Source organism: Marmota flaviventris, chromosome 1 (assembly GCF_047511675.1).
Source record: "Marmota flaviventris isolate mMarFla1 chromosome 1, mMarFla1.hap1, whole genome shotgun sequence".
Lineage (NCBI taxonomy): Eukaryota > Metazoa > Chordata > Mammalia > Rodentia > Sciuridae > Marmota > Marmota flaviventris.
In genome coordinates, this window is record NC_092498.1 from 117,724,973 (window position 1) to 117,740,699 (window position 15,727).

The 15,727-nt window shown below is 39.4% G+C and overlaps 1 pseudogene; it reads left to right on the top strand.

Annotated features, from left to right (window-relative positions):
- Nucleotides 1-6,826: 6,826 nt before the first annotated feature.
- The window catches only part of LOC114106474 (A-kinase-interacting protein 1-like), a 97,969-nt pseudogene continuing 89,068 nt past the window's right edge, over nucleotides 6,827-15,727 (top strand).

The following is a 15,727-nucleotide window of genomic DNA, read 5'->3' on the forward strand; positions in this document are numbered from 1 at the left end:
TGTTTTACTAGCAATGTCTATTTTTACATTGATACATACATAGAGAGCACTGTTAAACATCTGTATAGACACAATTTATGTTATATATGGACACAAGAATTAATCAGTGCCAGGCATTGTGGCACATGCCTATAATCTCAGCAAGTTGGGATGCTGAAGCAGGAGGAGAAAGCTGAAAGCTAGCCTACCAACAACAAGGTTCTAGCAACTCAGTGAGACCTTCCTAATAAAATATAAAATGGGGCTGAGGATGTGGCTCAGTGGTTGAATTCCCATAGTTCAATCCCCAGTACCCCTGCCCCAAAAGAAAGAATCACTGACGGTTAGAATTTTTCTTTTGAAAGTAAATATAGATATTTTATATTAATATTGAATAATACTATTAGAATTTCATTGGCTTTGCCTCAAATTCTGAAACAATTCATTAGGAAGAAGTATTGCAAGTAAATAAATATATATTTTACAGAGAAAGAAATATGGCATGTCTAATAAAATACATTTTTGAAATATTATGACATAATAATTACTGAATATCAGTCATATCAATATAAGTGGAATTAAATAACAGAAAAAAAATAATTTTCAATCTGATTTACATGTCCCAACAAAATGAGGTATAGGAGATACTCCTAAATCAAAATGATATAAAGTAGTTAAAATTTAGAGTAAACAAGAGGCAGGTGGACATAGAGAAGGTATGGTGATCCTGATTCACTCTTCAACCTCTATGGAAACAGATGCCATTTTAACATAAAAAAATGAAATTTAAAACAAATATTTCAGATTTGTTTCTACACACTGAATAACACAGCAAAATCCATTGTGGAACAAACTCTCCAGATCACCAGGGACATGCAGATAGAAATGCAATAATAATAGGATAATTTACCAAACTACACATTATAAGGCTAAACAACTTAGAGAAAGAAACAAAGAAAAAATTTAAAATTAAATAACATAATCAGTTAGGAATATTGCATTATATTTTGAATGTGACACCCTGATAATATTAAGTACTCCTTCTCCAGTGCCCAGGACTTTTATGTAAAAATTGATATGTTTTATGACAAAGAAACATCTATATTATATTATTCATGCAATCAAAATATTATAACCAGTTTCTTCTAATAATAATGTAATAAAACTAGAAATCTCTAAAGAAACAAAAAGAAAAAATACTATTTGCCAGAGTTCCCCAGAGAAACATACACACATACACACACAGTTGTTTGGCTTTTTTGTTTGTTTGTTTGTTTGTTTGTTTTCTGCCACTGCTTGAAGTCTAAATCTCTGGTGAGCAACTTGCTTATTTCTATAGTGAGCAACTTGCTTATTTCTATAGTGAGCATGTGGCAGTAGTATGAATATCACTGAAGTAATTCTGACATTTGGTTGATAAGATTTACATTAAAATATATTTACAGAAATTCTTTGTAACTAGCATATAGCTACACAACCTTTATCAATTTCAAACACACTTGGTTTTCTCATACATAAAACTTACTGAAATGTTTGCCAAGAAAAGCAATTCCAAACTTTCTTCAAGCAGTTACTAAGGACCTATCTACAAATTTCCTCTATGGTAAAATAGGGAAAGAATACTATAAAGCTGAGATAAAGCAAAGACTAAGATAATAAACTCTTGATTAATTAATCTATACTTATTTTATTGGCAAGTGTCATATGCAAATATGCACCATTAACATCATTCTTTTCAATAGAGTGCTTTGTGTTTTTGTAATTTTTCCCTCCTTGTTGTCCCATAGTTCAATTCCATGAGCACATAAGAACTAACAAGGAAAGGCATTTCTTTCTCTGGAGTATATTATCTCCACATTTGTTTAAAAATAGTTAAAGTGTATGCGAAGATTTTCTATGCTGGAGTTTACTTTTACTAATTTATATTCATAAACTATGATATTGCATATCAATAGACAATCAAGTTCTATAATGTTGATGTGTTTTAATAAAGTTGTATTTACTGATTTGCCTTTGAACAGGTTTTACCTTAATGTTAAGATACAAAAGAACTTTTAGCTTATAGGAAAGCAACTAAATATTTCTAATAATAAGTATAGAAATACAATCTTTACACAATTTTTACAGTAGATTGGCATAAATAATACAGACATACATTAAAAATTTGCTTGTCAATACTGCCTTATGTTCACTTAAATTTTGTAGTGAAATAAAAAATTGGACTTTTATTAACTATGTACTTTGATGACAAAACAATTTTAAAGTGTTAAAAATATCTTTTTTCCTAAACACTGAAATCCAAAGATCTAACATGTGAAATTAGGAGCCCAATTATGAAACCTGGGTGCACAACAAGATGGCAGCTGGAAAAGATCCCCTAAGGATTGTCTCCCTACAGACAAATCAATAATAAGTTATACATACAGCACCAGATTACCTTCATAAAAATTGAGGGAGCCAGGTGAGAAACTGCAGTGACTGATTTCAGTATAATAATAATAAAAACCATACTAAAGAAGGTGGGAAAGAAGACCCATACTACCCACCCCCAACTTCAAGCCCCTTGAGAGAGATATCTCCTTCTTGGAGGATGGAATAAGGCCTAGACCTTATACTTGACACCCCATAGTTGGCCTGCCACTGTGAAACCAGAGCTAGTCAAGTCCTTCAAACTCTGTCCCCAAGCAAATAACTGCAGAAAATGCACTGGGCTTCATTATACAGATGCCTACTGCCCACATCATCCCTTCTCCAATTGTGAACAGAAGAAGGGGAGCTGGATTGCATCCACAGCCAGGTGGTGCACCAACACAAAAAAAAATTGTTTGAGAGGTCGGTGCTGTGGATTACAGGGTGGTATTTGGCATCAAGAGACCTTTATGGAAGGCAATATTCAAATACAGAGCTTGTAGATCTGTTCCAACATCAGAGAACATCAGCAGAACAGGTTCCAGTGCTGGCTAGTACCATTCATCCCCCAAGACAAGGCAGGTCCCTGCAACTATGAGAATCAAGAACCACCCAGATTTATGTCAGCTTCCACAGCCAAGGTACCTGAAATTAAACAGTGTTTCCTCATATAACCAAAAGATCTGGGAAGAAATCAGGAATGAATTAAAAATTTCTTAAAACAAATGGGAATGGAAATACAATATACTCAAACCTATAAACTGCAATAAAATCAATTGTAAGAGGGAAGTTTATGGTGATCAATATCCACATCAAGAAAGTAGAAAGAGCCAGGAATGATGGAACACACCTGTAATCCCAGCAGCTCCAGAGGCTGAGGCAGGAGGATCAAAAGCAAAGCCAGCCTCAGCAAAAGCAAGGTGCTAAGCAACTCAGTGAGACCCTTTTCTAAGTGCATTGTTCACTCTGTTGTACAGATGTAATCTCTTGTTGGGTTCAAACCAAGAAACAAGCTGTGTGAAAGTTCTTTCTTATCATCATTTAGTCATTGTTATAGTTTGGATCTGGAATATTCCCAAAAGTCCCATGTGTGAAAGGCTTTATCCCCAGCTTGGCACATTGGGAGGTGGAGAAAGCCCTTAGAAATGGAATGTAGTGGGAAGTTATAGGCACTGGGGCATGCCTTCACAGGAGATTATGGGACCCTGTTCCCACCCCCCTCCCCTCTCTTTCTTTTTGTTCCTGACCATGACGGGAACAGTTTTTCTTTGCTACACAATCACACTGTGATGTGTCCCCACAGGCTCAAAACAATGGGGACAATCAATGGGTCATGGAATGAAACCTCCAAAACTGTGAGTCAAAATATATCTTTCCTTTTTAAAAGTTTATTATCTCAGATACTTGTTACAGCCACAGAAATCTGACAAGCACATCCATTCTTGAGTTCTGAATTTTTACTTTTGTTTCTTGATAGGTGGAGTACTTTATAATAGTTGGGCTGGGTATAAAATTCTTAAGCCACAGCTTCTATTCTTTTAACATTCAATTTTGGGGGAAATTATTTATTGCAGAGAAGAAATCTGAGTCTTTTGAAAGTAAAAAGATCATTTTCATGTTTTATTTTTTTTCTGTCTAGATTTTTAGAAGATTTTTAATTTACCTTGGGATTCAAACTCAGAATTCATCCAGTTACAGTCTTCATTATTTGGTCTATAAAATGATAATATTTTCCTAGATACATTATTAATTTTTTTAAACTCTGGGATATTTCTTCCTATTGTATCTTTGATTATTATAACTGAAGCAATAGTGCATCCCTCTTCATGGTGTTTATTATAATTGATTGATATTTCTTCCATAAAACATTTAGGGTGATGCCTGGCATTCACTAAGTGCTCAAATATTTATTTCCCTTTCCTCTGCCCTTCACGGTTATCTTCTGGAATAGTCAGGCTTCTTATTTGGGCAGAGTTCACATATATTCATAAATTAGTACTGCCTGACATCCTTTTCTTCAGATCTCTAGAATTAGGTCCATGATAGGGCACCATTGTTTCCTGGAACACATGAGGTACCTGTATTTCAGAGAGAGAGGCTTTGAGATCTGACCTGACTCTCTAAAAGCACTAAGCTTTTGATCTGGTACAAACCAACTGCAACTGCTCAAAAAAACATATTGAATATAGAGATGGGCATTCTGAACTTTCAGAGAGTGAAAAAGCAAAGAAATTCAGCCACTCATCAATTCTTTCTACAAATGCAATTAGTCTGGCTAAGGAATGTAAACAGGATCAAAGAGTCTTCAACCAGCTATTAAGGACCTATCTACAAATTGCCTTTATGTTAATTATAATTCAAGCACTCTAGAAACACCCACATAAGTTATTTTCATGCAAATTATAAATCACTGCAGAAGTTTCTTCACAAAATGACCTGTGCACTACTACAAATTAAGCAACTTAAACATATACAATTGGTATATGTGCTAATTACAAAGGTGTTTTAGAGACAAATTTACATATATGGAGACATTTATGAATTAAATATGTGACATATTTATAAATTAAATATGTATTTATTGCCCACTAAACTTTTTAGAAAATTATATGTACTGATGATTTTCATGCTAACTACAAGGCATGTAATTTGAAATTATATTTGCAAATAATCTATGTGCTAATTACACAATACTTTAAGAACACTAGTGTAGAAATGATTTATGTTCAAATGACATACCTAAAACCTCAAAAATGCTCAAATTCAAATGATTATGTGTTATTATACAAGACCCTTCAAAAACACCAATGTGTACTAATTACATCAATACTTAATTTCAGAAACATCTAATAAAAATCAAATGCAAGCTAATCACGAAACACTTCCTTGTGATTGATGTATGTTCTAGTTGTTAGCTTCTCTTATTTAAGGACCAACTGTCATCAACAGATTGACAGCTTTCTTCTACTTGATACTTATTATGAACATAAGTAAAATGTTCAAGTTCATAATACAAAGGTCTCAGAATTTGGGGCTTGGGTTGTGACTCAGTGGTAGAGCACTTGCCTGACATGTGAGAGGCCCTGGGTTTGATCCACAGCACCACATGAAAACAAATAAATAAAATAAAGGTATTGTGTCCAACTACAAGTAAAAATAAATAAATATTTTTATAACTTTATTTATTTATTTTTATGTGGTGCTGAGGATCAAACCCAGGGCCTTTCATGTGCAAGGCGAGCACTCTACCACTGAGCCATAACCCCAGTCCCAATAAATATTTTTAAAAAAAGTTCTCAGGGGTTGAGGTTGTGGCTCAGTGGTAGAGCACTTGCCTTGCATGTGTGAGGCACTGGGTTTGAATCTCAGCACCACATATAAATAAATGAATAAAATGAAGGTCCATCAACAACTAAAAAAAAAAATTAAGTCTCAGAATTTGCTTTTTTCTCCCTTCCTTCTGCATTCCTGCCCAATTACCACAGACTGTTCACAATTTGGAATGCTGGGAATCTGAAGAACCATCTCTTAGAGAAAAACTCAAAAGGATCCCTTTTGTCCATCTGGAAACATCACACTAAATTAATAAATGAAATATACTTGCTTTTAACCACTCAGTCTATGTATTACTATTTCACATTTTAAAAGAGTATTATAATTTCAATTTGTTTATTTGTAAATTTCATTATTCAGCCTATCATGGCCACTACCACTTCCATATGACCTTTCTGGCATAGGAGAGTTTACAAAAGATTTCTATATTTGGGGCTAGGGGTGTAGGTCAGTGATTGAGTGCTTGCCTGGCATCCACATTGCCCTGGGTTCGATCTCCAGTACTACAAAAATAAATATAGATTTCCACATTCACCATCTTATTGGTCTTGTGTCATATAAAGGAGGGATGAATAAAGACTAGAGATTAGACACTCTCATTTTGTGGGACGGCAAAGTGAGGCTCAGGGTAGCACAGCTGTATTTCTTCCAGGCCCAGCTCCAAAGTCAGCCAGGCTCCACAGCCTACTGGCCCCTCTTCCACCTGGTCCCCAACTGGCCCTTCCTCTACAAGCAAATCTCCAATAATCACCCTTCCAGAAGTCACCAGAACAAAACACCAACACTGGCCCCAGCCTCTACTCTCTCTTCCTCCCTCATCCCATGCTCTCTTTCCCTGGCTATGTTAGGTCGCTTTCCTCTCCTTCCCCCACACCATGCTGGTATTTACCAACCAGATTGGGAGTCCCCAGTGTGCTTCTCACCTCCTTAAGAGTGAAAATGGATACCCCAGAGATTGCAGTTTAATTGACTGATTAATAACAGAAAACCTAGTTGAATGCCCCCAGCTTTTCTGTATGATGTCTTGGGAATAAACACAGTGGGGAGTGCTGAACTGCAGAGCGAGCACTAGTACTTTCAATTTAAAGAGTCAATCTCATACCCCATGATCCGCCTGCAAACCCCAGGCTTCAACAGATTCGCCTCCTTCCAGAAGATCCTCAAATCCACCTTGAGAAGGTGCAAATTACAGGTTCTAGTTCTTCCCCATATCTATCTATCTATCTATCTATCTATCTATCTATCTATCTATCTATCTATCATCTCTATCTCTATCTCTGTCCCTCCCTCCCTCCCTCCTTCTTTTTATTTGGTCTGCTGTATATATATGCATCTCAGTAAATGTTCTCGAGTGCCATTGTAAGGTCTGTGAAGAGCACAATGTGGGCAGCACAGGTGATGTGGATCTCTAGTGCTGAGGATGGAGGGATGCAGTGAACCTGATCCTCCAGTCAGGCCCTTAGCTACAGCCTGCTCCCGGGGCAGCCTGATGGGAAGGCTTCTGGGACTCAGAGAGCTGAGGTAAAAATTGTGAGCTGAGCTCTGAGTGATCAGGGAGCAGTCATGAAGGCTCCCTGGACCCCAGTCTCCTCTTCCAGGCCTATCATCAACCATAGCACCTGAGGCCTCACTGGGGCCACCTGGGCATCTGTAACAAAGTATCATAGGCTGAGTTACTTCAACATTGGAAATGCATTCTCTCACACCTCTGGAGGCTGCAAGGCCAAGATTGAGGTGTGGCAAGCCTAGTATTACCTATGCCTTTCTCTTTGGCTCACAGATGGCAGCTACCTTCTGGTTGTGGCCTCACAAAATCTTTCCCCTGTGTGTCTGGGTGTCAGATTTTTTCTTCAAACGGCCCCAATCAGCCTAGATTACAGCCTCTCTCTGAAGGATTCATTTTAACTTAATCATCTTTAAAAAGCCCAATCTCTGAATGGTCACATTCTGAGTCCTGGGAGATTAGGACTTCAACATATGAATTTGAGGAGAGAGAAAATTGAGACCATATAACATCATTGCTGCATCAATAGATCCAAACCCCTAACTTCTACTGGCTTGGTATGTTCTATGACCTTGAAACTCTGCCCAGCTTCATGGTCCTAACAGAATATCACCAACACAAACTGGAATCCTCAGACATGTTTTGAATTACTTTGTTGTCTTGGCCCCTGCCCAACTCATCTCAAACTGCCCCCCAGGGACCTGACACCCCAAATACACTATCCTCAAACCCCAGTGTCCACTGTCCCTTCCCAGGCACCGGCCTGCCTCAGGTGTCTTCATATGTGCAGCCTGTGTAGCTGAAGCCCACTGTGCATTCACCACAGGAGCCCCACACCTGCTCACACCCCTACCTGGCACTCTTCATGCCCCCAGCCCTGACCTCACTGACATCACTGCCTCCTGATGGACCTGCAAATACAAACCACATCTCAGCCTCTGACCACCTCCTAAAGGCCGAGGGTCTTAGAATCCAGTCCTGCCCATTCCTCTTTTCTTCACAACATCTCCCTGACCACTCCTCAACTACCTGCCACATTTTCACACAGGCTACCAAGATGGTTCCCTGACCAATCCCCAGACAAAGGCCTCTCAACTACCTTCTGACCCAAGTGTTCTCTGAGCTTTAATCCATGCTCATTAATGAAGAGGACCACCTTGTAGAGTAAATGTTTATAATGAGAGAGTTCCTGAAGCAGAAATGATCATTACTGTTTTTGTTGAAAGGACCCACCAGTCACTTCTCTAAGTGAACTAACCCCTATCTCCTGGGGTTAAATTTTGGATCATAGAAGATCCACATAATCATACCCTATAATTAAGGTAGATGGACATTCATTTGTTGGGGACAGGTGCATAGACCCAAGGACACGAGATTGCCCTTCCATTCCCACCTGAATCTCTCGTTGAGCAAAAATAAATTTGCCAGTCAGGTACAGTGAAACATGCCTGTAATCCCACCAGCTCAGGAAGCTGAGGAAGAGGATCACAAGTTCAAATCTAGCCTCAGCAAACGTGAAGCACTAAGCAACTCAGTGAGACCCTGTCTCTAAATAAAATACAAAATAGGGCTGGGACTGGGGCTCAGTGATCAAGTGCCACAGAGTTCAATACCCAGTACCCAATTAATTAATTAATTAATTAAAAATAACAATAAATAAATTTGTCTTTTGGGTTGGCATGGAGCCAATAATATCTGGGTGCTTGGGGAAATGGGTAGACTCTCCAGTAGCAATGCCTGAACTTGACTGCAAGTTCAAAACACAACCACCAAACTCAAGTGCTTAATGACACCCTGGTGAACAGCTGCCAGTGACACCCTTATGGGCAGCTGGGACCTATACAAGGCTATCTGAGACCTCACTGGAGGAGCAGTGCTGTTGCCTGAGTAGAACCTGGAACATTATTCTCCCAGCAGAGGAAATTGGTGCACCAGAATGCATCATCCACTTTTCCAACAGCGACCTCTTGTGAACACTGAGAAGTACAACTTGATCATTTGTAGACTATTCTCTTCCTGGCTTTTGGAAGCAAGATAGACCCCTTGGACAATTTGCTACAGAGAAAGAAGTCTCCAGAGGGAGAAAGTGGACTCCCTGGAAAATTTGGCAGGTGGGAATTTGAGGAACAAATTTGAAAGAGACTTTTTTTTGCTTCACCAAAGTGAGAGCCTAGTGGTCAGTAAGTTTATGAAAATAACCCAAAATCTTTAGTCCTCATACAAATGCAAGTTAAAATCACAAGCACATAGCACCACACATCCTACAGAAGGGAGAAAATAAAAGAACTGATACCAAGTACTGGAAGGATATAAATAAACAAGGGCATGAATGGGGAGCATAGATAGAACATAGATCTACCATAGATGGTAGATCCAGGCCTGACTATTCATGTCCCCATGTGCCCCCCACAACTGGGGAGTGGGATGCAAAGGGGGGATCTGAAGAAGGGGTGTCACCAGCCCTGCATGTGAGCCAGAGAGTCAGGACAGGCAAAACATCTGTAGCCTGGGACACATCACCAGGGCAGTGCCCTTCACCTTTCCATCAGGACCACCCTGTCTTTGGAAATCACCAAAACTTGTGACTTTCACCCTCAGCAGAGTCTTGGTCTCCAGAAAATCCAACAGGACATGTTCCTCTTCCTAATATTGGATGTCAGGAGGCCCAAAGAGGCAGCAGCTTTTTCTAGTCTCCTATTATTTTCAGAAATGCCAGTAATGCTGACAGGTTCTGGGAGAGGAGTGAGTCCCCTGCAGCTAACCAATATAAGGGCCTCAAGATGCCTTGTGCCTATGACAAGTGTGAGCTTGCAGCAGCAGAGACCTGGAGTCTGGGGTAAGTGACTTTCTTTCCTTTCTTCCCTGTTGGTTTGGCTTAGTTTAGTTTGATTGCTGTTGGGTTGCTAAGGACACTGTGCCTTCAATACAGAGCAAAGTCACAAACTCATCTTCTGCTGGGTCCTTAAGGAAATGTGTGTGTGTGTGTGTGTGTGTGTGTGTGTGTGTGTGTGTGTGTGTGTAAGAGAGAGAGAGAGAAGAAAGAGAGAGCTGAGGAGGTAGGAAAAGCAGGTAAAGCAAAGACAGGAGCACATGGAAGAGGGAAGAGAGAGTAGAACAGAGAATAAAGAATAAAAAAATGAGATGAGCAAAATAGCCAGTGGTGGTGGAGAGCTTGAGAGATAAGAAAGAAGGAAAGAAAAGAAAAATAGGGAAGAGAGAGGGGAAATGTAAGTTTGGGGAGAGAGGAAATGGAAAAGAGAAGAGAAGACCAAGCATAAGAAAGGAGAGGATGCACACCTGTAGGCCCAGTGGTTCGGGAGGCTGAGGCAGGAGGATCACAAATTGGACACCAGCCTCAGTGACCTAGTAAAGTCCTAAGCAACTTAGCAAGACTCTTTTTCTAAATAAAAATAAAAAGGGCTGGGGATGTGGCTAAGCAGTGAGGCATCCCTGAGTTTAATCCCTGCCCCCCCCCCCAAAAGAAAATGGAAGGAAAGAAGAAAGAAAGAAAGAAAGAAAGAAAGAAGAGAGAGAAAGGCAGGAATGAAGGAAAAGGAGAGAGAATAATAAAAAAAATAAGAAGGCAAACAGGGCTGGGGCTGTAGCTCAGTGGTAGAGCACTTGCCTGGCATGTATGAGGCACTGGGTTCGATCCTCAGCACCACATAAAAATAAACAAATAAAGGCATTCTGTCCATCTACAACTACAAAAAAAAATAATACAAATTTTTTAAAAAGAAAGCAAGAAGGAAGGTGCTCAAGTGTCCTGTCCAAGGTCTTCAGGACAGCCAAGCTTTCTCATGCCTGCTAATCCTGGAAGTTGTCAGGCAGACCCCAGGGAAATCCTGAGACACAGACCCAAGGGGAGAAGCCCAGGCCCCAGGGAATCCATCCTCCCTGACTTTCAGATTATAGTTAGGATGGCCAGAAATGTGGCTGAACATGCATCCTGAGCCCTAGCAGCCCCAGAGAGGAACTAAAGCAGTGTGTGGTCAGAAAAAAAAAAAAATTCTTTGCCTTTCTATGGGACTGTGAGTGCCTTTGGGTTGGCCAGGGCCACACATGCTATGGTCCAGGACCCCGCTGCTCAGTTCATGGGCTCCCCTCTGCCCCAGCCCATAGGCCCCACTGAAACTGAAGGACATCTCACCCTGAGATGAGGGTGGCTGTTGTGGTCTGCTTAAGTGTCCCACAAAGGTCCATGTGTTAAAGGTTTGGTCCCCACTGTGGCTCTTCAGGGAGGTTGTAGGACCCTTAGGAAATGAGGCCTAGTGGGAAGGCCTTAGGTCACTGGGGGTCAATGTCTCTTCCTGGGTCACAAAGTGAGTAGTTTCTATGACACGTGTTCCTGCCATTGCCATCCAGCACCAGAGGGTTCACTGAAGACCCAAAGCAATAAGGCCACTTCATCTCAGACTAGAACCTCTAGAACTATGAGCTTAATAAATCTTTTCTTTTTATAAATTATAACGTCAAGGATTTTGTTATAGTAACATAAAGCTGACTTCCACAGTGGCTTCTCGGCTTCTGGAAGAGCCAATGCTGTTTTTCCTAATAATTTAAGCTATTTCCAGATCATCTTAGGCCCCCATATGGATGATCTTCTCAAAAAAAAAAAAAAAAAAAAAAAAAAAACACTTTGATATGGAGTCCCTATTACAAAAATCATTTAGTGTGTTGTATAAGTCAGGGTGTATAGTAATTGTACGTAAATGCCAACTTAATATTAAAAACAAAGGAGATTTGATTCATTGTCTTCTGATTTTTAAAGTCATATTTCTAATGAATAACTTTTGGGGAAAAGTGATTTCAGACTCTCCTTTACAGAAATTTTTTAAAACTCATAGGACCAACACAATGGAGATACAGAAGAAGAAAAATAATCAAATAAACAATAGAATAATGTTCTGCCATTGGAAGTAAAATCTTGCTTGGAACTTTCTAGAGGCTTGCACAAAATAAAGTCATAACCAAGAAGCTGAAAAACACTTTTCAGAAAATTTCCTCATTGTTTACCCTACTCTGGATTCGGAGAGAAATATTTCAAATGAGACTTTATTTAGAGACCACAGCATGAATTTTCAAGCACTCCCCTCAAAGGAGCAAAGTTCCCAATAATGTTTTAAAATGACATTGCTGCAGGAAAGACGGCTCTGTAGAAATCTTATGAGGCCCTTCTTCATTTCTTGCAAACTCTTTGCAACATTGTTTGGTCTCACTGCTTGTCCTAGTTTTGTGACTCAGCATGGAACCTGAAACCAAACAATTAAAAATAGTGAAAAAGATGCCAATTTGAACCTAGGAGTAAAAATCCTACTCACAGAATTGCAAATTTAAAATATATTTAATAACATATACTAGGCCCTTTATATCTATGGATTGAAAATAATTTTGAAAGCTTTGCCTCTGTATTAAACAGGTACATACTTTTTTCTTGTTGTTCCCTAAACAATAACAGTGTAACAACTATTTCCATAGCACTTAAGTTGTTTTTGCATTGTAAGTCACCTAGAGAGGGTTGATAACATAAAGGAGGATGTTCGTGGGTTCTATGCAAATATTAGACCATTTAATATAAGGGACTTGAGCATCCTTGGACTTTGGTATCCAAAAGGGTCCTGGAATCATCCCCATAATTAACTGAGGGACTGCTATATATAAAATAAATTATGTAAAATATATCATAAAACATAGGATAAATGTTTATATATATATATATATATATATATATATATATATATATATATATATATATATAAACATTTTTGTGTCCACATGTGTCTATGCTTTGTTCCTAAGTGTTACAACCCTGTATTCATTATGAAGAATTTAAATTTGAAACAGAAAAATGTAATGAGGAAAGGTGTTGCTTCTACAAATAACTCTGTGTGCTGAAAAAGGCTTTTGGCTGGGTGGCCACACCAGGGCCCACTTCTTCTGGTGCCAGCCACGATGATGACAGGCCCAGAAGCCCGACACACAGGGCAGCCCACAGAAGCCTGGGGCAGGTGTCTTAGTTTAACAACTCCACATGGCTTCTGCAGGAATCTGTCCAAGCCTTTTTTCAAACTATTTATACATTCAGCCTTTTCCTAATTGGGGAAAAGATGGAGGGGGGCTGGAAAAAGATTTTAATCACTTGTGATTGCCTCCTTGTCCAAAGATGAAAGATGACAGAGCAGGTTCAATGGTCCTGTATTGAAAACAAGCTGTGGCTCAAGGATCACACTAGGGTCTTCCTAACTTGACTGTCACTTAATCTTCCCAATACCCCTGCAGGGTGGGGCTCTGCAGGGCAGGGATCAGCAGAACACGTCGTACTGGGGAACCAGGCTCTGAGAGGTCAGGACAGTTGCCCAAGGACATGCGCAGTCTATGTGGAGAGAGTGTGAAACCTGGTCCGTTTGCTTGCCAAGTCTGGGGCCCTTCACAAGTGGCCAGCTCTTCCCTGGGTGCCAAGGGCAACTTAATGCCAACATATCCTGGTAACCACCTGGTGGGAGCCCAAGTGCCAAGTACAAAGTGTCAGCTGCAGTTCAGCTCTTGTCAATGTGTCCACCACCTCCCTGCTCCTGCTTGCCCTCCTCACTCCACGACTACTGTGGGTGGCTTTTCTGGATTTTGCAGAAACAGTAAATGAAGGTGGACATGTATGGGGGTCTCCCAGCTCTAAGAGTTCATAAAATAGTCCAACAGCCACAAGACTTTCATAAAAAGCCCATTTCTGCAATGGCGAGGCACGAAGTAACTCAGTGAGACCCTGTCTCTAAAGAAAATACAAAATAGGGCTGAGGATGTGGCTCAGGAGTCCAGTGCCCCTGAGTTCAAGCCCCAATACCCCCCTCCAAAAAAAAAAAAAAAAAAGAAAACATGCTACCATCCACAGTCAGGAAGCCAAAAATTATCATTTCACAACAGGGGGCTGCAGAGCCTGTACACAGCTTGCTGCTGAGCGGGAGGCGCAAAGAAAGCAAAAGGAGACAGAAGTGAGGTGCAGAGGCAAAATGGCAGAATGGCTCCTTGTACAAGCTGCCAGCTTTATTTATATCAATAGGTTACATTAGGTCACTGGCATCAGTATTACATTATTTTTCATTGTGTCATTAGGCAGATTATAGAGTTAGCAACATTAAGCAGCTTATTCCTCAGTTAATATTACAGTTGCCCTGTGCAATGTTAAGGGTTTTGTGTAGCTCTCAAGAAACTCCATTGTTTAAAGTTACTATTATGTGGACAGGTTTAGGTGCAGCGGAGGTGACAGTGGAGCTTGGTGAAACATGATGGTTGTCTAACAAGAGAGTTTATTGATTCCCAGGAGCTGTGTGCCTGAGATCAAGGGCATCTTGTATCTTTGCACAGAAACTTTCCCAGCAGCTAGGTATCCTGTACTTTTGTACAGAATCTTTCCTATCACCCAGCATGCCACAGCCATGAAGCCATCAGACACCGCAAAACCAAACACAGAAAACTTACAGCTCTCTTTTCTTGTTTTGTATGGCCTTTTGGATGAATAACACTTGTCTTCTCTTTAATATTGGTGGAATCAAAAAATAAGGTAGGTCTCGACAACAAGCACAAATAACAATCCTAGTTATTATTAGTAAAAATCCACCTATGAATAATTGTTTGTCTTAGATGAATTGACAGTTTTAGCCAGGTGAACCCAGATATTATAATGGGCTCTAAAAGTAAAAAAAAGTTTGATTTTACTGGATTTCCCAAAGCTGGGGTATAACAACAGAATATTATCATTAGGATGAAAGAATTTACAGAGTTTTCTGTATACTTAGCAATCAAAGGGGTGACTAAATTTTCTGGACTACATTTTATTTTTTAATTTGTTTTAATAAATAAAAGTTATACATGACAGTAGGGGTTTTTAATTTAAACAAAGAGTTAATTTAGGTTTACCTTCAGTAATTGGTAAACATGTTCTAATGACAGTAGAGTTAATTAGTTATACATGGGGAAGCCTGTGACATTCTTTTTTAAAAAAAATTAAAGAAAGCTTGTATATTTGGAATCTTTTTATTTTTTCTCTTTCTGTGCTGTAACATTAGGGAGGCACTGGTTAATAAAGCCAACTAAAAACAGATAAGATACCTAGCCAATTAGTTTGGATTTAAAAGGGACACTTCTGTCTTAACTGGTTTTTCATAAGCCTAGTAAACCTTGTAGGCCCTGTATACATTTTAAACATAAGGCTAGGAGAGCTAGAGATCCAGCAGAGGCTAAGAAATAAGGAAAACTGCTGTAATCATTTTTTTTTTCTTTTGTAAGATTATTCTCTTAAAGCATGACGTAGTAGTTTATATTCTTTCTGGAGAGTTATTTTTGTTTTTGTTTTAAATCTTGTAAATATTGTAATATTCTCCACATATGGCTGAACATGAGTGATGATTTGTTGTAGATTGGAAGGGGAAGAGCATAGTAGCCACAGGGAGCTTTTGGATACCTACTTATTATGGCTTCTTTTGCCCTTAACTGGGATAGCCCTTTGTA